Source organism: Ceratotherium simum, chromosome 29 (genome assembly GCF_057802395.1).
Source record: "Ceratotherium simum simum isolate JZ-2026a chromosome 29, ASM5780239v1, whole genome shotgun sequence".
Lineage (NCBI taxonomy): Eukaryota > Metazoa > Chordata > Mammalia > Perissodactyla > Rhinocerotidae > Ceratotherium > Ceratotherium simum.
In genome coordinates, this window is record NC_141928.1 from 19,545,408 (window position 1) to 19,572,323 (window position 26,916).

General features: G+C 43.9%; 1 protein-coding gene and 1 pseudogene across 6 annotated transcripts in view; one reads left to right on the forward strand and one right to left on the reverse strand.

Annotated features, from left to right (window-relative positions):
- The window catches only part of ASTN2 (astrotactin 2), an 841,205-nt gene that overhangs the window by 424,978 nt on the left and 389,311 nt on the right, over window positions 1-26,916 (forward strand). The window lies entirely within an intron of this gene.
- LOC147913221 (small nucleolar RNA U3) lies at window positions 8,705-8,794 on the reverse strand (annotated as a pseudogene).

A 26,916-nucleotide genomic window follows, 5' to 3' on the forward strand; every position in this document is an offset into this window, starting at 1 on the left:
AAATTTCAGTACATTTGTGTTCCGTAGAAGGAAAGTGGAAGGAAGGAAGGAAAGTGGGAGAGAAGGAGGGAAGGAGGAGAAGAGAGGAGACATGAATGCAGGTTAGAGTGGTAAAAGGAAATGGAAATATGAATAAAAGATTACTTCTAAACATCAGTTTGGTTGTGTCTTAACTTTGAGTGCCCTGAGTGCCCTGCTCTTCCCCACCCCCCACCACCATGACCTTCAGGAAATAGGCTAAGCTTTTGTCTCAGAAACACTGGCTGCCTACTTGACATTCAGTCCCCCTTTCTTTGCTCACGAGACCCAGATTTGGTGCAAATATCTACTCTGTGACTCAGGGAGAGGTGAGCCCCATGCCTTTCTAAGAGCTAAATCATGACTTGTCTAAACCAGTATGGTGAATTCTCCTTGCCAGTGATTAATTAGTGTTGGTATGTGAATCAGTCCCGGCCAGTGAGACATAAAGGTTGGGGTCAGGGGGCTGGGTGGGGAGTCTTATGGAAAATTTCCCCTTGCTCTTAAAAAGGAGACACCTACTTTCTGATTTTGGACTTTGCCATGTCCGGCCAGGAAGCCTGAAAATGTTCTGCCTTCTTGAGACCATGAAGCGAGTCATCCCGAGAGATAAGCCAACACTGAGCATGCTGACGTGGAGAGATGGAAAACCTGCGTCCTTGATAACACAGCTGAGCTGCTGAATTGAACAATTCTGAATCCTCCCTATCTCTGGACTTTCTAGAGGCAACAATCCGTGTCTTCGTGGATTAAACCAATTTCAGTCATGCTTTTCTACCTCTTTGAGGCAGAAGCATCCTAACTGATACAGCACCTCAACCTGATGTAATCCAGTCCCTCACAACATCTCAAGCCTCATCTCCAACCAGCATCGCCCGCCCCCCTTTATATTCCAGCCACATCATTGTTTATGACTCCCCAAACACAGGCCACTGTATACATTCATATCTTTGCACCTGCTTTCCATTTGGTCTCCCCTCCCATGTGTCTGAGGGCAGATTACATCTCCTCTCCCAAAACTAACTGAGATGTCACCTCCTCAGGGAACCTCTCCACTTCTGATCTGTGTGTCTACAGCATGAAGGTTAAGAGCATGAACCCAGGATCCAGGATGCCTGGATTTGAATTCTAGCTCTGTCACCTACTAGTTCTGTGACCTTGAGCATTTTGCTTAACCCTTTTCTGCTTTAATTCCTTCCTTTGTAAAATGAAAATAATAATAGTACTTCCCCATAAGGAAATTATAAAAATGAGATGAGCTCATGTATGTAAAAGCACTGAGAACAATGCCCAGCACCCAGTAAGCATGACATAAGCGTTCACTATTGTGATTCTCTTGGACTGTTTTCATAATGAACAGGTGAGTTGGTGAACTCTGAAGGCAGAACATTGTTTTCTTCATTTCTTTATCCTTCAACACCTATAGCCATGCGTTGCTAAAATAAGTCCTTAAAACAAAACAAAATCCTGTGGGATGGGATGACATGGAATGAAGTAGGATAGGAGGAAATGGAATGCACTGTAGTGAACTGGAACGGGCAGGCCATGTGGGAGGCCAGTCCATGTAAAACGAAAGATACTGTACACAGCTAAGTCATACTGTTTGTGGTGTTTTGAATATCAGGCCAAAGGTATGGATTTTATCTTGAAGAAATTAGGTAAGCATTGATGATCTTGATCTGCAGAACTGAACAATCACTAGTGTATCCAGAAGATGTATCTGCCTTTTTTTTTTAGCTTTTTTAAGATATATTTTACGTACCATAACATCCATTTTAAGTGTACATCTCAGTGAGTTTTGGTAAGTTTACACAGTTGTATAACCACCACCAAATTCCAGTTTTAGAACATCTGAATCTGGCTTCCCTAGCAGTGTGGGTTGAACTGTAGACACTGTTATGTGAGCAGGCATTTTAGGGGTCCAATCTTGTAGGTTAGGCCAGAGAGGAAGGTGGGAGCAGCAAGAATGAATATCTGTCTATGTTTACTCCAAGATTGAGCCCTGGAATGTGTGGACCATAACCTCTGCATCTCTAACCCATAGGTGTGTCATGACTCCTGGTCCCGGCAGGCCTAGCATTTATATGTAATTTATTACATACTTTTTCCACTTGCCTTTCCCTCCAACCTATGAGCTCCTTGATACTGAGGATCGTGGCTGATTGATCTTTTTCTCCCCAGTTCATACCTACTGGGTGCAGGACCTGGCACACAGTAGGTAGAGATTTAAGATGGTTCAGAAACTCAAGCGTGTCATTAGTAATAATTAATTCTGGTTTTTGACTGCACTGTGGATATGTGCTGCCATTCCTGAAGTGCATACCCATCCAGGAGAGGGTGTGGAAATGAGATAGTGAAGAGGAGAGTTATGAATATAGAGGCTTTGAGTTATTACTGCCCATTTGGCTATTACAGGTCAAGTGCATTCTGTGATCGTTGCCTCTGAGCGAACGCCTCTTGGCTGTTCTATGGGCCTTTTTGCTTTGAGGCTGAATCTGGCCTCTCATTGTTTCAATCTTCTTCACTCTGGAGAGCATCTAGAAATGTTCTCTAAATGTCACACCACTTGTCTCTGGCTAGCTTCTTCAGTGCAGAAGGGAGACCTGCTCCAGGAAGCCCTTGCAAGCCGTCCCTGACAGGCTGAGTGTGTGTGCGTACACATGCTTTTGAGCCGTAAATCAGTGTCTCAGCTCATGCAAGAAAAGGCTGGACGTTCATTGCAGCACATAGTCCTAAAATAAAAATGATGATGGGATAAGCAGTTTGAAGTGGAGGCAGGGCAGAGCCAGTATCCATGACCGCAGAGGGCTATCTAGGTCTAGTACCCACGAGGTCCAGGGCCAAGGACCAAGTCATGCAAGCTGGTAGGAAGGATGAGAAGCCACAGACCTCAAAGGGAGGTTGGAAGTTTGGGAGTCGGAGAAGAGGGGCAGATCAGACAGGAGGCTCAGCCGAGGGAGGTTAGAGATGAGTTCAGAGGAGTTCAAGGTGAGCTGAAAAGTAGTTAGCTGTGGCTGGAGAGGGGCCCAGGCTTAAACTGGACTTACCAGCTCTAAGAACTGGGGATCTGAGTGATAGTCATCTCACTCCAAGTGGGCATGCCCCACTGGCAAAGGAAGGGACCTCAGGAGCAGCAGGACCACATTGGGTCAGTGTGTGTGTGTGTGTGAGTGCTATGTTCTCCTGCTTAAATTTCTATAGACTTTTAGAGCTTGAAAGGACTTTTTTGGCTTATCTAGTAAGAATTTTTTTAAATGAAGAATCAGAAAGGTGTTGCAATTTGCACAAGGGCCTCGAGACTTTTAGTAGCAAAGCCAGGATTGGAATCCAAGTATTTAGTCTCCTGGGCCAGTGTACCTTCTACTTCTCTGTTCATGTTGTGTGGCTAAATATCTTGCTCTGTTTTGGTGGTGCAGATCCAGTATTCCCAAATGGGTTGCCTAACTCCCATGGCATTTGGTATGCACAGAGGTTATTCCATTGAAAAGGTGATAGACATCCAAATAAAGCCTGTAGCTTGTTAATAGTATTGTTTCAATGTTAATTTCTTAGTTTTGATATACGTACTGTGGTACACGATGGTTAATTTTGTGTCTCAACTTGACTGGGCCACAGGGTGCCCAGATATTGGTCAAACATTATTCTGGGTGTTCCTGTGAGGGTGTTTTTAGATGAGATTAACATTTAGATCTGTGGACAGAGTAAAGCAGACTGCCCTGCCTAATGTGGGTGGGCCTCATCCAATCTGTTGAAGGACTGAGTAGAACAAACGGCTGAACCTTCCCCAAGCAAGAGGGAATTCTCCTGCCTGATGGCCTTCAGCCTTCACACTGACACATCAGCTCTTCCTGGTTTTAAAGCAGCCTGCCAGCCTTTAAACTCAAACTGGGATATTGGCTCTGCAGATTTTGGACTTGAATCCTCCATAATCACATGAGCCAATTCTTTGTAATAAATCTCTTTCTATATATATGAATATATAATTAAGTATATAATTTATATATATATATATATTTAGTAGGAGATATGTACATATATATCTCCTAGTGGTTCTGTTTCTCTGGAGAACACTAATACATGTGATTATATAAGACGTTAACATTAGGGGAAGCTGGGTGAAGGGTATACAGAAATTCTCTGTGTCTTTGAATCTCTAAATCTAAAATTATTCCAGAATAAAGGGCTTCCAAAAAAGAAAAAGGTCAGGCCAGAATCCCAGTATCCTAGATCGTCATAATTCCCAAGTAAAGGGACTTCAAAGTCCTATGAGGGCAAACGGGTCAAATACAGTGTTAACAATGTGCTATAACCAAGATTCCAGATCCCAGACTAGTGGCGTCAGTTTTCTATGTGTTATCATTTTCCATCTGAATCACTGGGAAGACTAACTAATGTTTTCCTTATTTCTTCCCTTCAGTCTGACACCGTGGAGCGGTGAGCTGTATGAGAGCAGGGATGGCGTTTCATTTGTCTTTCTCTCCAGCGTTCAGCGCAGGGCCCACACATGGTAGACTTTCACTAAAGATATTTTTTAAATGTAGTTAATTTGAAAAAAGTACAAAAGAATGACATGAATGATTTCATTTCTGTCTGTATGTCTAATATTCACTCAGCTAATTATAAAAAAATTTTTTATCGAGAATCAAATGCAGGATGAGCCCTCTGCTAGATATAAGTGATGGAGGAGTTACAAAGAGGAAAAGTGTGCAATCCCTGTCTTCAAGGGGTTGACAGCCCTGTAGAGGGCCACAGAGTTGGGATATAATAACAATAAAACAATTATTTTTATTGAGTATTTACTATGTGCTAGCTACTATACAGATTTCTTATATATTATCTCATGTAATCCTTAAATAGGTCACAGATCACAGTGTCAGTCCTGTCATTGTCTTCATTTTACCAGATGAGAAAATCCAGACTCTGTGAGGTTAAGTCACTGGCCCAAGAATGTGGTGCTAGTTAAGCGGCAGAACTGGGATTTGAACCCGCGACCGGCTCCTCAGCAAAGCCTGAGTTTTTTATTACTGTACTATACAATCTTTCTGAGTTAGAGCAACTTTTTCACACGTCTGTTTTTTTATAGAGTGGATTCCCTGAGAGGAAGAGTCCCAATTCTATTTGTTCCTTCAAATCTTAACACAGGTGGGCACAGAGTAAAGAAAATAAATTCTTGCTGAGTTGAGTTAAGGAAATAAAGCCTCGCAAAACGAGGGGCAGAGGGAATTCCTTCCTGGGAATATTCTTTTTTTTTTTTTTTAATAGCAAGAAATATCTCAGAGAGATGATCAATTCTCCTCTGGAATTATCCCCCTGTGTACTTAAAGTAATGAATTGCTATCAGTGTGAAGAAAACAATATTGTGCTAATATATTGAGGCCCGGATAATGTGCTGTGCTTTTGGCCAATGTACTGTCCTCAAATGGGGCTGAGAGCTGGCCATGGTCTCCAGGGCCCTTTCATATATCAGCTGAATGGGGAGCAATGGATAAAGGCCTGAAAGCAAACTTAGTGTAAGCACAGCTTGGGGATCGGAGGGGGTGGTTATTGAGGACCCCTGGAGGAGGTCTGTAAAACGACCATCATCTGGCCCTAGGGCAGTGCCCTTGACCTACCCTGAGAAAGAAAGGTCAGTGTTTTTTGTGGACAGAGGGGTCACATGTTTGGAGTTGAATGGGCGTGATTTTGGAGGGTGTATTTGTAAACTGACAAGGAAAAGGCCCCACCATCAGGAAACCTGGATTCTGTTCCTGTTGGCATGAATGCATAACCTGGGAGCTTGACACCTCGCCTCTCAGGGTCTCAGTTTTACTAGCTGTAACTTGAAGATTGTAAAAGCATCCTTGAATGCATCATAAACAGTGCTTTGTGAGACTGAAATGAGGTAATATGCTTAAAAATAACGGCAAATGTAGAAAGTGGTGTTCAGGTGCATGAACAGCACCGTGGAGTGTTAATTAAGGTCATATAGCAAGAGCTCAGGGGTCAGGGAGGGCCAGTTCGTATTTCTATTACTTCATTGCATGACTGAACAAAGGAAATTTACCTACTTAAACCTCCCTGAGCTTCAGTTTCCTCATCTGTACAAATGGAATCAATTCCTGTCTCATAGGTTGCTGAGAAAATTAGAAATGATATGTGAAAAGAGCTTACTTAGTACAGGGCATGTCCTTAAACGGCTGATATATATTTAGTGAGCTTCATTTTGGTGTATCTGCCTCCTGCATTAAACCGTGAGTTTTCTGAGGGTAGAAAAGCTGTATTTGAGGCTGGCCCTGTGGTCTAGTGGTTAAGTTCAGCGTGCTTGCTTCGGCAGCCCAGGTTCAGTTCTCGGGCTTGGACCTATACCACTCATTGGCAGCCATGCTGTGGTGGCAACCCACATACAAAATAGAAGAAGACTGGCACAGATGTTAGCTCAGGGACAATCTTCCTCAAGCTAAAAAGAGGAAGATTGGCAACAGATATTAGTTCAGGGCAAATCTTCCTCAGCAAAAAAAAAAAAAAAAAAGAAAGAAAGAAAAAGGTATATTTGTCTTTGCAGCTGAGTCTAGTGCATTGCTTGACATTTCAGTAAAAACTAACAAATATTTATGAAATGAATTAAGTATAGTTCCAGGATCAACTGGAATTCAGAAAAAAGTGCTTATTGTTAATTTTTTTAAAATTTCAATTCCATTTGCGCTTTTATCTTGTCCTAAACCTTAACTATATTTCTTTCTGCCCATCCTCCAAAAAGTAATGTAGTTGTTAATCCTTGGAAATGCTCATTTATTTATTCACTCAACTGATAAATATTTATTGAGGACTCACCCACTGTGTGTCAGACTCTGAGCTAGGTGGTGGAAAACTATATCGTCCCTGGCTTGTTCGAGAGATAACAGATAGTATCAACAAATGAGGGTTTGGGGGGTGGACACGTTTGAACTGTCCAGGCTGACTTCCCAGAGAAAAGTGGTGTCCCAGCTGAGATCCAATGGAAAAGTTGGAGTCAGAAGAAGGCAAACGAAAACAATACCTAGACGTCCAGGGAAATGCAAGTTGTTCTGGATGACTGGAGTGAACGTTGCTGGGGGAGAAGGAAGTGAGGAGAGAGTAGCTGGTCCAGGAGCCACCCATGAAAAGCCTTGTAGATTGTATTCAAACGTCTTGTCTTTTTTCCTCAGAGCAATCAGAACCCATGAAAGGATTTTAAGAAAGAGAGAGAATTACTGGATTTCCATTCTAGAACTGTTATTCTGGCTCAGCATGGAAGATGGATAGAGAGGGAAAGCAAGGTTGCTGTCCTAGAATTGGCTGAGCCTAATAGTCTCCTCTGAGATACAAGGCCAATGCTTATAAAATTAAACCAAATTAGAAATCCATAAGATACCATCCAAACAGTGATGAGCCATTCACACCTTCTCTCATATTCAAAGTTTCTAGAGTCTTACAAATGTGTTCTCATATCCAGTGATTTGTTCAGCCCCTAAGGAGATAGGCAGGGCTCCACCTATCCACCTTTGCTGATGGTTCTTCTTTTCCAAAGACATAAACAAGGTGTCAGGCCTTGAGCAGAGCTGTGCTAAATGAGAGCAAGGTAGAGATGTGTGTGGGTTCATTTGTTATCTGAAGACACCAGATTCACCCTTCAAATTAGAAAAGAGGAAAAGGTTGATACCGGCGTGCTCAAAGGCTGTCAGAAAATCCAACCTTTACAGCTTGAAAATTCCTGGAAGAGAGAAATGCCTTGTGGAGAACATCAGTTATGTGCCTGGTGATGTGCTGCGCACTCTCCCAGTTTCAACAGTCTGGTAAAGTGCTGAAGAGCACGGGGTTTGGGGCCAGAGGGACCAAAATCAAGTGCAAGTACTGGTGCATGCCAAGTGAATGACCTTGGGCAAGTTACTTAACCCACCCCATAGGGTTGTCCTGAGAATAAAGTGAGGCCATGCATGTAAGGTGCTTGGTACCTAATCAGCATGCAATAAACACAGTTGTGGTAGTCATGACAATTGTGATGGTTGTATCAGTGACAGTGGTGTGGCCCCACAGCTTGGGGATTAGGGACACCCACCCCAAAGCCAGAATGTTTTGGGATCAAACCCCAGGTCTGCCATTCACTAGGATGTGATCTTGGGCCTGTTACTCAGCATTTCTTTCTCAATTTCTCGTCTGTAAAATGGGGATCATAATAGTACTTACCTCAAAGGGTTGATACAAAGATTAAATTTAAGGAGTTACAATTGTAGAGTGTGAAGATCGTTCCTGGAACACAGTAAGCATGAATAAGCATTAAATAAATATATAAGCTAATTCATGATCAAAACAACAAGGTAGAGAATGGATACCCCCAAGTAGAGGAAGAATTGCCTCTTTATCTTGCAGAAGAGGAAACTGAAACAGAGAAGTAACATAAGTTGCCCATGTCACACAGACACTAAAGGGTGGAAGTGGAATTTGAATCCTGTTCTGGCAGACGGCAAGACTGGTGCTTTAGACTGTATGTGTGGAAGCCTTATTCTCTTCTGGGCTCCTCTCAAAGTCCAGTTGTGACCCAAGGAGGAACACGCTTCTGGAATAATGGAAATCTCTTAAAAAGCTCACATTTACTGAGTGTCTTCTATTTGCTGGGCCCATACATTACCTTTTTTAATTCTCACAACAATCCTATGAGCTTGGCAGTATTATTGCCATGTTAAAGATGAAGACAGTGAGGTTCAGAGAGGTTAAGTTACTCGCCCAAGATCACACAGCTATTGTAATGAACTATAGAAATGATCCCTGAAAGTATAGTCTTACACAGCTATTGTAAAAGAGCAGGGACAGGACTCAAATTCAGGAATATAAAATTCTAAAACCCATGCTCTTAAGCACTGGGCTCTCTCAACCTTAATCCTCCAATATATTGAACAGTGGAATGCCCTTCTCGGAATTCAGTCCAGTATATTGTTTTATTTAAAGTGTGAGACCTAGAAGTGTATGTTCAACCAGCACAGACATGAAAATTGCTAAGGAAATCACCATTAATTGGCACCTTTTATAATTAGTCTTAACAACAACCTAGCGGGCTGAGTATTATTCCCCTAACTTCTTTACAGATGAAAAAAATAAAGGCTCAGAGAATTTAAGTAACTTCTAGTTTGCCCAGCTCAAACAGGAAAAGAGCTGAATGTACACGCATAACATCCTGATTCTAGAAAACTAAACCTATTTCTACAACAGCCACCATATACTGGGGTGCATATAAATGTCAACTGAAAATAATAGAACAACCACCATTTGTGTGCACCATGGCTCAGCCTGCGGAGCTAAGTGAATTCAATAGCCATTTTTTTACAAGGCCATCACTTAGGTGTTTACCAGCCTGACTACTTCATTACGCTCCCAGGCTTACTTGGGGGTATTGCCTTCCTCATAAGGTTCTCTTTATGACACACTCAGCTCCGTTAATTGCAAAGTGTTCTGTGTGCATTAGCTGCAGCTGGCGCTGCTCTTGATGGGTACTCCAGGGCCCTTTAGGGGACTTGGAAGAAAACTTGCAGAATATTGGCACCTCTGCGGCTGTTGAGAAAAGAAATGGGGCTTCTTTGATCCAAAGCATCAAGGCACCTCTTTGGAGCAATAGCTTCTCATTTGTGGCAACTGAGCTGATATTTGGCAGATATGCAATTTCACACTGTGGTGGCTGTTAAAATATTGGAGTGCATCTGGACCAGTTCTTCCGTAGCTGCTTCCTGAGCCCCCGAGTCCCCTCGACCGTCACAGCCCTTCTGCTAGGACTCCCCAGATGTCTCCTTGATCCAGAAAATAAAGGACTAACACTTGACACAACAGAGGGCTCCAGACCCCGCCATATTCAGATTGGTTGATTGGTGGTATCCTCCATGTACCCATCATTCAGTTGTTTGACTGTAACCTCTGCCTGAAGACATTATTTAGCTAGAAGATAGAGCAGTCCAGGCAGTCAGACCATCCATATCATCCTCTCAGTATTATTTTTTGCCTTGTCTAACATCTTGTACAGATTCACGTGGATTCCAACATAATCGGTATGTCCCACCTGTTGCGTTTAAATGGTGGTATTCTAGTCAACGCCTACTTTTTCTTGGGCTTTCTTTTTTTCCTAATAAAATTCAGGAACAGTCTTTGCCAATAAATAATAGCTTCAAAAGAGTTGCCATCTCCTGTTTGTTAGGTTGTGTTTTCATCCGGTTTCCCTCCCACCTTGTGAAATGAATGCTCTGGTTTAATTGCTTAAGTGCTCTTGTTTCTAATCCAAACTTGTCTTGGTCTGCCTATCTCATAACACGAGACAGAATCGTCCGACTTCTCTGCAGAAAGGGACTGCCTTGTGCCCCCCTTTGCTTTGCTTTTCTCCTTTCTGCTTGAAGTGGGCCAGAGGGGAGGCAAGGAAAGACAGACAAAACCATCCTGAGGTCTCAGAGAGAGACCGTCTTACCCATTCCTGCAGCAGTGCGCTGGGAGGAGTGGAGAGCAGGTAATGAGAAGAAACTAGGAGGGAAGCTCAGAGTAAATGTAGGCAATTTGTTCTAAGGGAGTTGAAATTAGTTTCTCTCTCTCTCTCTCTGAACGCCCATAAAAAATTCCTCCGCCCTTTATTAGCACAGGTAACTCTTAGGATTCAGTTAGTCTGCAATCACAGAAACCCAAAATAAAACCTGCTTCTACAGGAGATGGAGGTGTATTTGTCCCTTGGGTCAAATTTCAGAGTTGGGAATGCAGGGCTGAAATGGTAGCTCTTTACTCCAGGAGTGTTTAGAGAAGCTCCTGCCAGCTTCCTGTATCCCTAAGGTCTAGCTCTCATTGGTGTGCTCCAAGATGGTACTGCAGCCATCGCATCCACATTGCCAGCAGTGGGGTGGAGGCAAGAGGAAGAGCTGCAAAGTGTAAACCAGCTGTCTCCCAAGGAGGAACCCTGGGGCTGCCATAATTTACCTCCACATATATCCTTCTAGCCACAAAGGAATCTCATGGCCATACCCACCCTTGAAGAAGGATGGTAAATGTGATATTTGTTCTGGGGATCCAGAAACCAAACTAAAATGTCTATCACTGTAGAAGAAGAAAAGAGCAGCCATTGGGGTACACCCTCAGTCTGTTGGCCCTTAACGTTGTATCAGATACCTGGCTATGTGTCTGCGTCCATCGTTAGACAGAACTCTAAGAAGGTGGTGACTGTATCTACTTCGTTGTACACCCACCACCTGGCGCTGGGTTTCAACTACAAGAAGTGCTCAATGAGACTCTTTAAAAAGCACCTGCATCCAGTCCTGTCATTCCACAGCTTAAATCCTACAACAGCTTCCCATTGACCTTGGCATCAAATCTAAACTTATTACCAAGGCCTATAAGGCCCTTCCTCTCTAAACTCACATGCACTATACTCCCCACCCCTCATTATCACAATTCAGCTAAACATTGTTACTTCTGTTCCTGCAACTTGCCAAGCTGTCTCTTCTCAGGCCCTTGTATGTGCTGTCACCTCTGCCTGGAAACCTCTCCCCTGACTGATGTCCATTTAGCTGACTTCTCTTCACTGAGATCTTGGCTCAAATCTATCTCTTGATATTTCCCTAACATTGCCCAACCCCCCACATACACCTGTCCCACCATTACTCTCAAGTCTCCTTATGCCATAAGAGGTATGGTCTTCCTATTCCTTATCATTATCTGAAATCATGTATGCATGTACGTGTATGTATGTATGTATGCATTGATTGCTTTACTTGTTGGCTCTTTACATGTATGTATGTATGTATTGATTGCTTTACTTGTTGGTTCTTTACCTCTCAAATTAGAATGTAAGCTCCTGGTGGGCAGAGAATCTTGCCTGTTTTATTGTCCATGGTATCCTAGACAGTGGGATCCTAAAACAGTGTATAGTACCTAGCAAGCTGACAATAAGCATTTGTAGCATCAATTGTTCAGTTAGCAAAGGGGCAAGATTATATCTTCAGAAGTTTAACTCCATTATTTTTCTTTTTGTTAATTATATTCCCCGACAAAATTGCAAAGTAAAACCTAGAAATCAGCCTGGAAGCCTATATGGATTCAGAAACTTATTGTCTGCTGCCCCTCCCATGTTAGGGATCTGCCTTCATGCCTTCTCCCATGAGATGGGAGGGACGTCTCTATTCTAGGGGTTGACTCCCAACCTGCTACCAGGATGCTGTAGCCTGGCCAGACCAACCTCTCCACCCCAGTCTGTTACCCATGTCTACATTGTCATAAAATGAATAGGATCAGAGGGATAGGCAGATGGACCCAAGAGTAAAGATTAAACATCAGTTGGAATGATGTGGCCTAGAGAAGAGAGGCTCAGGGAGATGGAAACCAGTGTATGTTGACCAGACATCTTACCAGATATGTCACAGCAGGTTGACACCCTGATGCAGAGATGGCAAAACAGAAGCTTAGAGGGGAGGCGGGGAGCCTGGCTGGTGTGTTTGAGGAACAGAATATACTGTGGGGCATGGCAGGAGATGAGGTTGAAGAGGTCGCAGTGGGTAGGGTGGGGGAGTGGAGACCCAGGAATAATTAGATTGGGGCAGTCACCCAGTGAGTGATGGACTAAGGAAGGAGAAATGGGGATGGAAACGGGAATTAATTCCAGAGGCATTGGTCAAGGCGAATCAGAGCCTCAGGAAGCCATCTAATGGAGGGGAGGAAGGGGTGGGCATTTGTGAAATAGAAGTAAAGGTCAAGGATGATTCCCCAAAACCCAAAAATATCTGCCCTGGGAGTTTGCACAGGGAGCTTAAGTCTTTATCATGCATACAAAGTGCTCAGTAAATATTTATTGAATCAAATCCAATTTCTCTCCCTTCTCTGCCCTTCTACTGAGCCTTTGCTTTGTCCCAGACTAAATATAGGGCTCTCTGAGGCCCAGTCTTTGATGACATCCCCTCTTTGTCACCCCTAGTCTTGCTGAATGGAACCTGATATCTCTCTTGACCCATAGCATAACTGGTGCTGAATTTAAGACTAAATCCCAAGGCATCAGCCAGCATTGGAGCCTGAGGCTGGGTCACTCTGAGCCCAGATCAGTGTTCTTAAGATGTGTAGCTTCCCCTGACTCTCAACAGCAACTTCTTCATACCCAGCAGCTCCCAAAATAATAGAAACGTACAGCCTTGCTAGTAAGGTCTCTGAGGCCAGGCCAGCAGTGATAAAAGCGGAACTCATCCAAGTGGGCCATCCCAGTGGTGTCCACCTGGTGCCATGAGCCATTCTGGCTGTCCTCACCTCTGTTTCACTGCCCCCCCCCTTCTGCACTCATCACAAGTTCTCGTTAGCTCTAGCAACAGGAAGTCACCAACCTTCCGTGTACAGCCAGCAGACTGGACACCCTGCACCTCCAGCAAGCATCCTTCCCAGTACATCCCATTGGCCTCCATTAATATTCGGGGACTGACAGCTAAGATTGACTGCCTCATTAGCAGGCATCGTGTGGAACTCTGACAATAATTAACAACTCAACAGTCTCATTTGCTGGCCTATCAGAGAAGTATTCAATCAAAAATGTAATTTGCCTGATGCCTCCATTTAGCAAGAGAAGACTATTCCTTCAAAGTTTTAAATAGTCTAATTAAGAGGGAAGAAATAGAAGGGGAAAAAATTATTAACAGTATAGGTTTAATGTGAAATTGCTGGAGTGAATTAATAATGCAATAACCATTTTTAGCAGCTGTCTATCAGTTTGTGGGCCAGAGTAATTCAATTAGTCAGCAAAGAGCTGTTCAGATTAGACGGTAGGGAACAAGTGCCATTTCATCTTCTGAAGGCACTGTGGAATTTATTTCACTAGGTTTGGGAGACATCCCTACAAAACACTGCAAGACTCTGCACAGAGGCAGTGTCTGGGGAGCAAGTGTGCCTAGTCGTTGGAGCAAGTGGACTTGCTTTTTCAGGATCCTTGGGGTTGACTTCCTGCAGACTCAACTCCACAGTGTCAACACTCTTGATACAAAGCAAACAGTCTGCCAAAGTCAAGAATTCTGGGTAGGCCTAACAGGATTCTGGCCATGTCTCCTTCCAGCAACCTGACACTGCAGCCACACTGGCAGTGGCTTTTTCTTTTCTCCAGCATATTCTGTACTACCACATGGCCATCCCTGTGCGCATGAAGACCTTTCTCCTGTGCGCATGAAGACCTTTCTCTTGAGAATGCCTTCCTGGTGTCTAGGCACTAAATCATGTCAGTCCATCCAGGTCCAGCTCAAATCTCGTTACCACATAGCCTTCTTTCCCTCAAATAAGCATTCTGGTTGCCAGGTTCTGCACTTCCCCTTTACCTATAAATGTGGACAAAATGGCGGATCCAACTGGAGGATGAAGAGGCTCAAGTGAAGAATGTCAGAAATGCAAGCTAGTGATATTTAAAAAAACTTCAATTGCCAGTTGTTCATTGCTAGCATGTAGAAATACAATTTATTGGTGTATATTAATCTTGTCGTGCAACTTTGCTACAGTCGTTTATTCTAGTAGCTTTTTTTTTGTAGACTCCATCAGATTTTCTACATAGATGATCATATCATCTGTGAATAAAGATGGTTTTATTTCTCAAAATAAAAAAAAAGAAATGCAGGCAGCGGGTCTAGCAGAAAGAATACAGCCTTTGGACTCGGACAGATTTGGATTTGAATTTTGGTTCTGGCATGTAATGGCTGTGTGCCCTTAGGTAATTTCTCCCACCTCTCTGTGCCTTAATTTCTTCATTTGTAAAATAGAGATAAGAATTCCTACTTTGCTGACTTCTTGTGAGGATGATGGACAATGTATGAAAAGTCCATAAAAGGTACTTTAAAATGGTCACCGTTGTTTTAATGCACTTACTACAGTGTAAGGCTTACAGTAAATGTTGGTTTCTTCACCCTTCCCGACACATTCCTTTGCATCTCCCCAAGTATTTGTCTCTAGGAGTACTCTAGTAGTCAACTCTTTGAATATAGTTTTCTTTTTCTTTTCATTCTTTCTTTTTTTTCCTCATCTCCCTGTTCCTTTGTAAACTCATGGAAGGTATGATATATATCATATACACTTTCCCCCCTGAGCAGTGCCCAGCTCTCTGCCTTGTACATGGGAAGCTTGAGTATCTGCTGGAGAAACTGGAATACGTATAAGGTTAAAGATGAAAGAGCTATTCCCATGAAGCTTTGTGAGAAATGTGAGTTCAGGGGTGTGTGACTGCCCTAAACCATAGAACATGCTCTAAACCATAAGGTATTCAAATCCATAGGTACAGTTTTCCTTGAATATCAGAAAAAGTTAATCAGTGTTTCTATATGAAGATACAATGTAGTGTAATGGTTAAACTGCTAGACTTTGGTGTCAGTCATAACCAAATTTACATTTCAGCTATTTCTCTTAGACTTGCAAAGTACCCTCTCTGAGCCTCAGTTTTCTGGGTAGTAATAGGCCTACTTATTGGGCTGATATGAGGATCCAGTGAGGTTTTGCACATAAAGCATCTGCCACATAGTAGGTACTCAGTAAATGGTAGCTTTTTAGCATTCTTTGGAAGAGAGATTCCAAATAGTGGAATCCAGGGAGACCAGGGATACTGATGGGTGGGAGGAAGCTGAGATGGGCTGCGGAGTGTCATGGGAAATGCTGAACTGCAGCAAGTTGAGAGCAAGGAGGCAACTTGGTGGGTTGTCGCATGAACATGAAAAGGTGTGTAGAAAGAGCTGTGACAAAGCTAAATTGGTGTGGTTTCCCAGGGAAGAAATACACACCACAGGGGCCGTCAGCACTGACAGCCAATTGTGTATGTAGCAAAGGGCAGTGCAATGGTATTTTCCATCACTCAATCATTTATTCCAAGAAAACTCCCTAAGCATCTGCCACAGACATGATCCTGGAGTAGGGGCTACGTGGGAAACAAAGATGCTTAAAAGAAGACCCCCCCACCCTGAGAAGCTTATGTTCAGAGAAGGAGATAGCACTGGAGTTAACAAGGGGTTGACAGATCCCAAGCAGCTTTCCTTGGGAGCCCGCGGGCATCAAAGGGAGGACTGTCTGGACAGATTTCTGTCGTAGCTATATATTCACTGTGGCCAAGACAATTCTAGTAGATGGAGCCGATCAATTTGAAGCAGTGTGCTTCATGAATACTCATGAATGTGTTGTTACTCAAGTGAGTTACAGGACCTGGCTGAGGAAGGAAACTGAACACCAGCAAAAGCCAGGAAAACAAAACCCATCAGGTTCCTGTTGGTAACAATAAATTTAGAAATAATAAGAAGCCCCATGAGTGTAAGGCTTAACACAGCTCTACATTTATAGCCGTATGACCATGTGACAGGTTCCCATGCTAAGGGCTCCGTATGCCTTATGTCCTTTAGACACAGAAATAAATCTTTTGGGAGATAAGCTGTGTCCCCTAAAGAGACGTTCTGATGAAGGAAGTGATGGAGACCTGGACAAGTGAAAGCAGAGATGCTGATGGAAGGAGACAGAGACCTTGCCACTCACGCTTCTCAGCTAAATGCTCAAGGTTTTCTGATCTATCCACAAACAATGACAATGAGTTTCTTTGGTACCCGTGTTCAGCCTGCTCAATGATAGACTGTCCAGACTGACGTCTTTGCTATATTCCAACTGATTAGTTTACCCCAAACCTGTAAACCACCATTTATTGTTCTCCGACTACCTGCTCAGACAGTTCTCTTTTCTTCCCGCTCTCTTGTAAATCCTGTTTTTGCTTTTTTCCCCTAAATAATGGCCTCATGGCTGTCTCCCTCTTACATACTAAACTGCATGTAACTAAATATCTCGAAGTTATTCTCTGATGAAAAGCTTTGGCTTTGGAGTCAGCAATACCTGGGTTCAAATCCCAGCTCCGTTACTCTATGGGTGTCCTTGCATGAGTGAGTTAACTTCTCCAGGTCTCTGTTTTCTCATCTTTAAAATGGGAATAAAAAAAAATGATACCCAGATCATCAGTTCTGTGAAACATTTAAATAAGGCAATGCATATAAAGCCCTTAGGACAGTGCCTGGAGCTGAGTCATGAAATGCCTTATTTAATTTACTGTTATCAGCATGGCCAGGCATATCATTATGAAAGTTGCTCAAACATTTCTTATAACATCAATGAAAAATAATAGCAATGCCAAATTACTTACACTTGTTTTATGAAGGCAAAGGGACCTTGGCTTCGTAATGAAGGGACTCTTTGCCTTGAAATGGGACCTGATGACACTAAGGAGAAAGAAGGGGCAGAGGGTCCTGCAAGAGCCGATGAAGTTGCCAAGGCTATCGGATGTACCAAAGAGAAATGCGCACCAAAAAGAAATCTCTGAGTTGGAGGGTGGGGGAGGGGTGGCAACAGTTCAGGCACCTACATAAATTGTTGAGATCAATATGTGTTTTAAGGCAATTTTTGAAAATGATCTTAAGAGCTCTGATGAGAGACAGATCTTTTACAGCAGGAGTCCTAGGAACATCATTGCTGGTTTTATGGATATTGTGGTATTAGCACTAGGCCTTGGGGAGGGGATGGGGGATGGCCTTCCAGCCAGGGGACAAAGGACAGCAGACCACTTTGGATGGAGAATGACAAAGAATGGAAGAAGTCAGTTCTGGGAAAGGGAATGGGACTTAATCATAAAAGACCGTATTTCCAGGCTGGGGTGGTTTAACTTGACTCTACAGGCAGTGAGAGGACATTGGACACTTTTGAATATGCCTGAGTGTGTGCATCCATGAGAGAGTGTGTGTGTGTGTGTGTGTGTGTGTATCCATCCTTGTGTATGGAAGGAGAAAGGAGGGTGATGTAGGGAAAGAGAAGAACATATGATCCAAGCTGGGCGTCAGGAAGCTTGGTCTTCCTTACTCCTCAATGGTCTACATGGGCTACAATATGTACAAAAAAAATAGAAGCAGCAGGGCCAGGTTCGACTCTGTTTGAGAAACTAGAAGAAGTGCTCAGGGACAGTAGATAATTCCAAAGTAGAAGGCAGTTCCTGGAGCCAGCCCTGAGCTCCCTTGAACATATCTGTGTATCAGCGAGCCTGCATGAGCACGTATGTGTTTGTGTGCACACACATACATCTGCATTTCCTTTTAGGCCTAGGAAAAGCAGCCTGACTTTTCTATTGCTCTGACACCACAAGCCCCAGAAGATGAGATCTGGCAGGAAGAAGCGCATCTTCTGCTTCCTTGAAAAGCTACCTGAGAGCCAGCCCTGATGGCCTAGCGGTTAAAGTTACGTGTGCTCTGCTTTGGCGGCCTGGGTTCGGTTCCCGAGCGTGGAACCATACCACTCGTCTGTCAGTAGCCATACTATGGTGGCTGCTCACACAGAAGAACTAGAAGGACCTACAACTAGAATATACAACTATGTCCTGGGGCTTTGGGGAGGAGAAAAAAAGAGAGAGATAGAGAGGTGAAGATTGGCAACAGATCTTAGCTCAGGGCAAATCTTTCCCAGCAAAAATAAATAAATAAATAAAAAATCAGGGGCCAGCCCAATGGCGTCATGGTTAAGTTCGCACACTCTGCTTCAGCGGCCCGGGGTTCGCAGGTTTGGATCCCGGGAGTGGACCTACGTACCGCTTATCAAGCCATGCTGTGGCAGGCGTCGCACATATAAAGTGGGGGAAGATGGGCACAGACGTTAGCCCAGGGCCATTCTTCCTCAGCAAAAAGAAGAGGATTAGCAACAGATGTTAGCTCAGGGCTGATCTTCCTCACACAAATAAAATAAAATAGCCTAAAAAAAAAAAGCTACTTGAAAGACAACGGTCACGATATGTGGGCATTCCTCCTAAGAAGCAGCTATTAAATATTAAACACTTAACAGAATGCCTAGCACATAGTGGACACTCAATGTATAATCACTATTACCATGATGATGATGGTGATGGCGGTGGTGGTGCTGGTGGTGGTGATTAAGCAGGGGCTATAGCTCTGAGCAGAGTACTTGAAAAGAAGTATCTGATATCTTGGTAATTGGGATTGAGGGAATGATTCTATTTTTTTTTATTTTGAGGAAGCAAATATGAGCATATTCTTTTAACATTGAACTGAGGGTTGAGAGACTTGGATTTTAGTAAAACAGCCACTCTCTGGACCTCATTTTTCCTATGTGTAAAATGAAGGGTTAGATTCTAAGGATCCTGAATACTTTGGGCAACTTGTCCCGAGTCATATGCTAGTCAGGGGCGAAGCTTCTGGTCCTTTCACCTCAGAGACCTGTGGATGAGGTTTTAGGGGAGGCAGGTCTCGGCAACACTGATGCTCCTAGCAAGACCTGTTCAACAGTGGAGCATGCTCTTCTGTGAGGTGGTGAGCTCCTTGTCACTGGAGCAGAGCCTGGTGGCTACTCTGCAGGGACGATCCAGAGAGATCCCTCACATGGCTCCAAAGTTGGATTAAATCGCTTCTGCTAAGGTTCCTCCCAAGTCTAAGATTTAAGGATTCTAATTTGAATTCTCGGTTCCCACCCCCAGTACAGACCAGCCACACATATGAAGCATTCACCCTCCCAGGGGTGAAAACTGGTGGATGGCTCTGCCAAACCTCGTCAGTGAACACTGGGTCAAATCACAAAACAGGAGCTGTTTCCTACAACTCCTTCCTGCTCGCTAACCTCTTCTCAAAATGTGCCGATGGCACCATTCTTCGCTAGGCAGAAGTCTGATTTTGCAAGGACAACTCCGTCTCTAGAACCACAAGGGTCAAGAGAAGCCAGGTCAATGCTGACTTGGACCATGGAGGAGTGACTAGCTCTCTGTGGGAACAGGATCAGCCCAGGGCCGGGGGCAAGAAATAAAATGCAGAGCTCCTGCCCTCCAAAGAGCAGACTGGCTGGTGGAGGTGGTAACCTCCAGATGTCTGAAGCAATTAGAGGGAGAGACAGCACAGGAGAACTTCCTGGCTGTTGACCTCCAGATGGGTGAGCCCTCACTGGTTGCCACATCTTCACTCACAAAATGGACTTTGATTAGAATCTTGGTGCTGTGTTCTTGAAGAAGACAAGCTTGAGATTTAGACGGCTGTATTTGAGTCTGAACTTGAATGTCTCCATCTATAAATTGGCACTATTGATCCTTACCTCTTAGGGTTTGTTATGAGGTGTAAGTGAGGAATATTTGCAAAGACTCTAACTCCATCTCTGGCAGACAATGAATACTCAATGACGTAAACCCCTTCCTGCACTGCCTCTGCACCTATAAGGTCCCTTCCAGTCTTCATGTCCTATGAGTCTATTGTTTGAAGTCACCAATGTTTTTTTAAAGAAGCACCTCAGAGTAAAAAGGCAGAAATCCTTCACTCCCCAAAGTTACAGCCCCCAAAAAGTACCCACTGCTTGGCAATTTGATGTGCACACTTCCAGAACTGTTGACATGCATTTACGTAGATGAATTTTAACCCAAATGGGATCACACTGTATATTTTTTCTGCATCTTGCTTTTTCTACTTAATACAAAGATTTAAAGATGTCTCCATGTGAGTTCACAAAAATCTACAATATTCATTTTCACAGCTGAGTAATATTCCGTAGTACAGATGTATCATGGTCTGCTTCACCACCTACCAACAATGGTCCTTTAAGTTATTGGGTTTTTTTACTACTATAAACAATGTTTCAAGAAACAGCCGCATGCAGGTATTGGTTATACCTATGTTTGAGTATTTTTCAGTTCCATCAAGTGGAATTATATGGTAAAAGGAAAATTACTGTAAATTTTGATAGGCACTGCCAAATTGCTCCCTGAAACTGTGTTTCCAAGGGTTAAACTAGTCATTATTGAACATATATTGATTGCAAACTCACTATAAGTCGGGCATTCTGGCAATACACAAAATGAATCAGGCACAGGGCCTTCCTTGAGGAGCTTATAATTTGTTATGGGCACATACGTTGTAAACAATAACAATTCCAGGTATAACGTACTCAGCTCAGGGTAGATAATACGGAGCCTTCTGGAGAAGGTGGCTTTGAACTTGGTAAAGGACGGGAGGGCTTTGGGTTATGTCATACTTAGGGGAGTCCCACCTTCCGAAAAAGTGATCAAGGAAGACTTCCAGAAGGCGGTGATCCTACAGCGGCAATATAAAAGAGGAAGGAGACTTGAATAGGGATGTTGAGAGGGGTGGGCATTGTCCATGGGCGCGGGGTCTGAAATAAAGCAGGCTTTGCAGTCAGACAGACCTGAATCCTGGATTTACTCCCTACTAGCTGCGTGACCCTGCACAAGTAACTTAATCTCAGAGAACTCCCATTTTCATCTGTAAAATGGAGATAATAGTCCTAGTGACCTCAGAGAGTCGCCGTTCCTTCTATCGCCAAATACGTAATCAGCACATACCAGGGGGCTTAGTGTTGTTCTAGAAAATGGGGGCACAACAGTGAACAAACCACATAACCCTCTGTGCCCACATGGAGCTGACATTCTAGTTGAGGGTGAAATGAGGCAATGTACGGTCAAGAGCTTACCACAGTGCCGAGAACATAGTGAAGCATTTTCATTTAAGCTCTTAAGACAAGAAAGCATCATGAGCATGAAGAGGACTTGCGAGACCGGGATGTTGACACAGGATTTTTTAAGGGATCCTGAAAACTGGTTGTTCTCATTCTTTCCTTTGTTTTTATCTTTCAGTCTGCCTCATTCATGTTCTCCCCTAAATTATTCCCTGTTAATGTTGCCTCTTATAGGAGCTGGAGAACAACTTTTAGGCTTTTATGCCATTAAAATTATTTAGAGCTTCTGTTTAGAGTAGAGCTACCTGGCCTGGATCCTCTGAGCCTGGCAGATCAACGGGGGTGACGGGGAGTGGGGCTGCTTCTGAGGGAGTCACATGTTCAGTAAAACGGTCCTCCTGGGGCCCGCCCGGTGGCGTAGTGGTTAAGTTTGTGCGCTCTGCTTCAGTGGCCCAGGGTTCACGGGTTTGGATCCCAGGGGCGGACCTGTGCACCGCTTATCAAGCCACACTGTGGCAGGCGTCCCACATATAAAGTAGAGGAAGATGGGCACGGATGTGTTAGCTCAGGGCTAATCTTCCTCAGCAAAAAGAGGAGGATTGGCAACAGATGTTAGCTAAGGGCTAATCTTCCTCACCGGGGAAAAAAAAAAAGGTCCTCCTTCATCCACCAATGCTGCTGCTGAGGAGACTGTTGAGGCTCAAAGCCTCTTTAGAGAGCATATGATCCAGCCCCCACCTCCCTTGGGCAGTGTTGGGAGGAATAGGAGGCAGTATCTGAAACAAGAGTTGTCAATTTTAAGAGGTGAATTGCAAAGAGCAAGGAGGGAAGTGCTTGCCAGCCATGACCTGGGGACCATCACACTCTAATATCTAACATGTGAAATGGATTTTTTCTTTTAAACAACCAGCAAAATCTAAGAAACTCCAAGAATTTCTCTGTGGTCAGCAAGGAGCAGGGGCCTTGTAGCTCCTAGAAAACAAGTATGAGAGCTCCTGACATAACAGAGATGGACCTTTATTCCCAGGTCAGCACATCTCAGAGGGCGAAGAGGCATTTGAAAGATTGTCCAGGAGAACTTTGAGGACCGTTAAGGCATTCACAGCATGCGTTACAGGGGAGTTGAGACGTTATCTTTTAGACATGTGATAGGAAGTTCTGTTGATCATGGAGTTTCCTCTTCAACATTTGGGGAAACAAAAGCCCAGAGACAAGATGAGACTTTCCAAGGTCACACAGCCAGTTAGGAGAAAAATTACTTCCAAAGTTCAGGCCTTATAACCAGTGTCTCCAGCCTCCATCCCAACCACATCAAACGTGTCCCGTTCTTTAATCTAAACCTGCACTGAACAGGTCAGCTGGGAACTGATCACTGACAATTGTCATAACTGCTATGGGATTAGCCTTTATTCTCATGTCAGGCTCTATGCCAAGAATTCTATGGACACACTCTCAAAACATCCTGTGTGGGAAGCACGCTCTTGACCTCATTTTAGAGATGAGAAAACCAAGGCTCAGGGAAATTAGCAAACTTGCCCAAAATGACACACAAATAAATGGCAGAAATTTTTAATTTGTGGTATTTATTTTCGCATTTATAAAAGAAATCCCTAGTCATTAAAAAATGGAAGATAGAGACTTTTTTTTTTTGGCTGAGGAAGATTCACCCTGAGCTAACATCTGTCACCAGTCTTCCTCTTTTTGCTTGATGAAGATTCACCCTGAGCTAACCTCTGTGGCCAGTCTTCCTCTATTTCGTATGTGGGTCGCTGCCACAGCATGGCTGACGAGTGGTGTAGGTCCACGCCCAGGAACCAAACCCGAAGTGGAGTGCACTGAACTTATCCACCAGGCCACCAGGCTGGCCCTGAGAAATGTTTAAATATATTTTTAAGGCCCCATGCAAACATAAATGTTGGTTGATAACATTCTGGAGTTTTGCTTTGGTTTTTGTTTTTTTTAACTCGACACTGTGGTTTTATTTTTATAAGACTGTAATCACATTGCACTCCACTTCTGCTTATAACCTAAGTGTGTTCCATGTTATTACACCATCTTTGTAAACATCATTTCTAATGGCTGCATAATAGTCCACGTAATGGATGTGCCAGAGAGATGCCAGGAACGGGGAAGAAAACACAGAGGGAGACAAGAAGAAGGTGGAAAATTGACATTCGGAGGCAGAATGTAAATAAAGAAAGAGCCAGGGAGACTGAGAGAAGCCCTGGGATTTGGCCATTATGTGAGTCACAGGGTATTTTAGGCAGGTTTTGTAGGAAGGATCAGCATGTAGGAGAGAGCTAGAGGAGACACTCTATAGAAGACTGAAGAACTGTTTGCATGTCTAGTCTGGATTATTGCAACAACCTCCCGACCCATCCGCCAGCCTCTAGCCTGGTGACATGTGACAGGAAGTTCCAATGAGTGTGAGGCTGTCCCTCTCTACCCACCACTCCCACTCACCACCTGCAGGAAGCCTTACCTGCCCCTCAGGCCAATGAGCATCCCCTTCCTCTACCCCTGCAGCCCTGGATGCCTTTCCCATCCAAGCAGGTAGGGGGACCTCCCTTAAGGCAGGCACCATATCTACCCTGTTCACACCAGAGTCTCAGAGCCCAGCGTAGTACTGGGCATGTAGTTGGTGATCAGATAATTTTACTGAATTAATTGGTTAACCAATTAACTGATTAATTAGCATGGGACACCTCACCCTTTCCTTCCACCTTCGCTTCTCCTTTGTGGTGCTGTTCAGTCATTAATGTGCATAGGAATCATCTGGGGACCATGTTAAAATGAAGATTCTGATTCAGTGGGTTTGGGATGGAGTCTGAGATTCTGCATTTCTAACAAGCTCCAAGGAGAAAGCTATGCCTCTTTAAAGCATGAGTTAGGAAATTCTATTGTCTCCAGACCCAGGCATTTTAGAATGCTTTAATGCATTCATTCATCATTCATTCACTCGATAAATACTGACCGAGAATCTACTATCTTCTAAGCCCTGTGCTTGGAACTGAGGACTCAGTCGTGATCTAAGGAGATGTGGTCCCTGCTCTCTTAGAGCTTATGGTCTAGTGGAGAGGTTGGCATTAATCTAACAATTCACCAATGAATCAATACTTGCAAACTGAGCTATGTGCCAGAAGACAGTAGTGCAATGCGAGTTAATTGGGATGGGAGGGTGGCCTCAACAGAGGGTCATGGCAGCTTCTCTGAGAAAATCACCATTGATCTGAGATCTAAAGGATAAACAGGGTTCAGGAGGGAAAGGGGTGAGGGAAAAGCATTTCAGACAGAGAGAACAGCATGTGCAAAGACTCTGTAGGTACCGAGAACATGGTCAGTGCCACTGGGCTCTTTGCAATCCGCAGGAGCCCTCAAGAATTCCTTGTGACTCGAGCAAAAAAAAAATGGCGGGAAACAAAAATATCCCTAGAGAAATTAGCACTTTCATTGCCCAAATGGCTGGGAGAATAGTATTTCCTAAAGTATAGAGCAATCTTGGATCGGTGGGAAAGGTGAGGATGGAGTTGAGATAGGGGAGAGCCAAATCTACTTTTCCCTCGTATAAGATGAGATGTGCTATAGCCAAAAACGGTACAAGTTTTTGATGTCAGAAAGACCGAAGACCTGCATTCAAATCTTGTTTCTACCACTTAACTGTATATCTCGGGCAAGTCATTTAAATCTTTCTAAACTTAGCTTCCTCATCTGTAAAACGGAGACAATAATGCAGTATCTACCTTGAAGGGCTGTGATTGGACATTTCTGAGCTAATTTGTATAAAGCAGCCACTCAGTTAATTTCCCTTCTTCCCTCCTGGCCCTCCAGCCTCAGACACTACACTTTTCATTGATGGTGTGCCATCACTGGTGGGGAGAGGAAACAGTATGAACCTCTAACGTGTACGAATAAGGTGACCCTCTGAAGAGTAAATGGTCGAAAATCAACTTCTAGAGCTTGTGTATACGCTGCTTTGCTGGTCCAAAGCCTTTTCCACAAAGATAAGGCTGGTCATAGCCACAGGAACTCCTTGGCCTTCTAGCAAGACTAGGGCTGCTGCTACAGACATGTTAAGATATGAGCCCAGGCGGGCCGGCCTGGTGGCGTAGCAGTTAAGTTCGTGCGCTCCCCTTCAGTGGCCTGGGGATCGCAGGTTCGGATCCCGGGCGAAGACCGACGCACCGCTTGTCAAGCCATGCTGTGGCGGCGTCCCATATAAAGTAGAGGAAGATGGGCAAGGATGTTAGCTCAGGGCCAATCTTCCTCAGCAAAAAGAGAAGGATTGGTATCGGATGTTAGCTCAGGGCTGATCTTCCTCAAAAAAAAAAAAAAAAAGATTTTAGACCCAGGTATTCACTTTGTAACAACGGCATTGACATGTCTGTGTGGATAGTGCTCCGCACGGCAGGAGAGGGCAGTCTGGAAGTTTGGGAAAATGAGGCATCCTTGAGAAAGTTTGCAGAGAACATCCTCAACTTTGCGGGAAGCAGGTGTGAGGCTGCCCCCAATCCTGGGTTCCTCCTGTGCGAATCTGAGCACAGAAATGTGCCGAGACAGCCTCTGGAGCTTTGATACCGAGGAGATCTGAGGCCACAGCCCAGCTAGGTCACCTGCTGATTTTATGACTCTGGGCTAGTGATTTCTCCTTGCAGAACCTTCATTCTCTCATCTATAAAATGGGGATCCCAGGATCTATCCTGAAGGGCAGTGGAAAGGATTAAATTAGCCAGTGGACTTTAAACATCTCCATGGTGCTCATCTTTCGGAGGTGCCATTATTGCTGTGGCAATGGGACCAGTGAGAAGAGGGCGACTGCCAATGAAGGCAGGCATGACTCAGCCCTGCCACTCAGCGCTGGGTGACACAAGCACATCCTTTTACCTCTCTGAACCTCAGATGTGAAGGGAGTGACAATCTCTGCATGATGGGCTTCTGATGATGATAATCAAGATCAAGATATGTCAATAAGGCACTTTACAGTGGCTGGCACAAAGTAGGCCCTCAATGAAGGGTAACTACATTATTTTACAAATGATATTATTATTATTATTATTATTATTATTATTATTCAAACAACAGGGACTGGGATAAGCTTAGTTTAAACTTGACCTGCATGGCCAGAACAGAAAAAAGACTCAGGAATTAGATATGTTCTGCTGAAGTTCAGACCTGTTGTCCTTCAAGTTACTAAAGATTTACTTGGATCGTTTTAACCCATTTTACAGATGAAGAACAGAGGCCCAGGAAAGAGAAGTGTCTTTCCCACATTCACATAGCTAGTTAGTAACAGCTTGAACCAAACCTGACTCGCAGCATCCAGTGCTCTTTCTGCCACACCATAGCAACTCTCCTTCAACAGCTTTCTTGGCATTCAAGAACCTCATCAACATGGCCCAAGTTCTTCTTCCAGCCGTATCCCCAACTCTTTCCCTAACAAGAACTCTGCCCCAGCCAGGCTGCTCTACT